Here is a 3056-nt window from a genome sequence, read left to right as displayed (position 1 = left end):
TTTTTTTTTTTTTTTTTTGAGACAAGGTCTTGCTGTGTTGCCAGGCTGGAGTGCAGTGGTGCCATCAGGATCATGGCTCACTGCAGCCTCAACTTACCCAACCTAAGTGATCCTCCCACCTCAGCCTCCCGAGTTGGTGGGACTACAGATCCAAGCCACCAGTGCCTGGCTAATTTTTGTATTTTTTGTAGAGACAGGGTTTTTCCATGTTGCTCAGGCTGGTCTTAAACTCCTGAGATCAATGGATCTGTCCACCTCATGAGTCACTGTGCCTGGACTCTCTTCTTTATAAGAGTAATTTTCGGCCAGGTGTGGTGGCTCATGCCTATAATTACAACACTTTGGGAAGACAAGGTGGGCTGGTCACTTGAGGTCAGGAGTTTGAGACCATCCTGGGCAACATAGTGAGACTCCATCTCTACCAAAAGAAAAAATACAAAAATTAGGCAGGCATGATGGCATGCACCCTGTAATCCCTGTAATCAGGAGGCTGAGGATGGAGAATAGTTTGAGCCTAGGAAGTGGAGGTTGCAGTGAGCCATGATCAAGCCACTACACTCCAGCCTGGGTGACACAGCAAGACCCTGTCTCAAGGAAAAAAAAAAAAAATGAATTTTTTTGGAGCTTCCAGGTATCTGAACGTGTGGAGGTTCCTGGAGGGTGGCAGCCAGGAAAGGCCTTCCCTTATACCTTGTGCTGTGCATCTTTTACATGTGAAGAGACCAGGGATGTGCACACAGAGGAAAGGCCATGTGAGGACACAGAAAGAAGATGGCCTGTAAGACCAGAAGAGAGGCCTTAGGAGAAACCCAAACTGCCAGCACCCTGATCTTGAACTTCCAGCCTCCAGAACTAGGATGCAACAGCTCTACTGGAAGGTTTATGTGGTGAGGAACTAAAACCACGACTGAGAAGCTGAGATCTCCATCAGGAAGATGTGGAGAGTCATCTTGGAAGAGGATTCCCCAGCCCCGTCAAGCCTTCAGATGACAGCATCCCTGGCTGACATCTGAACTACACCCTCATGAGAGACTTGGAGCCACACCATCCAGAGGAGCTGCTCCCAGATTCCTGATTCTCAGAAACTGTGTGAGATAATAATTTTTATCTTTTTCCAAAAAGAGTAGTTTCTTCTTGAAAAATGTTTTCTATTTGGGTAGTGGATAATATGAGGGAATTATAGTTGATTTTGTTGGATATAAAAATGATATTGTGGCCAGGCACGGTGGCTCATGCCTGTGATCCCAACACTCTGGGAATCGGAGGTGGGCGGATCACCTGAGGTCAGGAGTTTGAGACCAGCCTGGCCAACACGGCAAAACCCCATCTCTACTAAAAATATAAAAATTAGTTGGGTGTGGTGGTGCGTGCCTGTAATCCCAGCTACTCAGGAGGCTGAGGCACGAAAATCATTTGAACCCAGGAGGTGGAGGTTGTAGTGAGCCAAAATTGTACCACTGCACTCCAGCCTGGGCTACAGAGCAAGACTCCATCTCAAAAAAAAAAAAAAAAAAAAAAAGATATTGAGATTATGTAGCAAAATGTCCTTGTTTTTTAGAGATATGTGCTAAAGTATGTAGTGGTTAAATGTCCTGATTACTGTTATTATCTTTAAAATTCTTTAGCATAAGAATAAGATGAAAAGGTAAGGTAAAAATAGAAGACATTGTCACATGGCACAAATTAATGACTATTTGTGTATTCATTATATCATTCTCCATACTTGTATGTTTGTACTTTCATAATAAAGAGAAAAGGCCGGGTGTGGTGGCTCACACCTGTAATCCTGGCCCTTTGGGAGGCCAAGGTAGGAGGCTCATTTGAGCTCAGGAGTTTGAGAATCCTGGGCAACATAACGAGAGTCTGTTTCTGCAAAAATACAGGTGCGCACCTGTAGTTCCAGGTACTTAAGAGGCTTAGATTGGAGGATCTCAAACTTGAGCCTGGGAGGTCAAGGCTGCATTGAGCCAAGATCAGTACTCCAGCCTCGGTGACAAAGTGAGACCTTGACTCAAAAAATAAAAATACTGTGGCCAGGCGTGGTGGCTTACGCCTGTAATCCCCAGTACTTTGGGAGGCTGAGGCAGGCAGATCACCTGAGTTCAGGAGTTCGAGACCAGCCTGGCCATCATGGTGAAACCCCATCTCTACTAAAAATACAAAAATTAGCCAGGTGTGGTGGTGCACACCAGTAATCCCAGGCTGAGGCACGAGAATCACTTGAATCTGGGAAGTGAAGGTTGCAGTAAGCCGAGATCGTGGCTCCAGCCTGAGCAACAGGGTGAGAGTCTGTCTCAAAAAAAAAAACAACAAAAAAACAAAAAACGAAACCCTTCCTGCAAAAACAAATTGAATTCACACAGCTATAAAGCATGGAATCCTGTATTGCACAGCTGTATTGCAGAGTAAGGCTTTTTTTTTTCTTTTAAGTAATTTTTTTTTTTTTTTAAGAGACAGGATCTCACTGTTGCGCAAGTTGGAATGCAGTGCAGTGGCATTATCATAGCTCACTGCAGCCTCAAACTTCTGGATGCAAGTGATCCTGCCATCTCAGCCTCCCTAGTAGTGGGGACTAGAAGCATGTGCCACCACACCTGGCTAATTTTTTATTTTGTGTAGAGACGGGGTCTCACTATGTTGCCGGGGCTTCTCAAACTCCTGAGCTCAAGGGATCTGCCTTGCATTGGCCTCCCAAAGTGCTGGGATTACAGGCATGAGCCACCGCACCCAGCCAATCACATCATTTTTGAATAAAAATCTCTGTAGGCATTTATCCTGAGTACTGTGTAATAGCTAACAGATAACTTAAATCAAGTTGATGATAAAATCACTAAAAAAAAAGTCATCTTGGGTTGCATTAATAAAAGTATCCTTTCTGGTTGGGCGCGGTGGCTCATGCCTGTAATTGCAGCACTTTGGGAGGCCGAGATGGGCAGATCATGAGGTCAGGAGATTGAGACCATCCTGGCTAACATGGGGAAACCCCGCCTCTATTAAAAATACAAAAAATTAGCTGGGCGTGGTGGCGCGCCTGTAATCCCAGCTACTCGGGAGGC

This window comes from Mandrillus leucophaeus, unplaced genomic scaffold (assembly GCF_000951045.1).
Source record: "Mandrillus leucophaeus isolate KB7577 unplaced genomic scaffold, Mleu.le_1.0 Scaffold411, whole genome shotgun sequence".
Classification (NCBI taxonomy): Eukaryota; Metazoa; Chordata; class Mammalia; order Primates; family Cercopithecidae; genus Mandrillus; species Mandrillus leucophaeus.
This window is presented reverse-complemented; position numbering follows the sequence as displayed.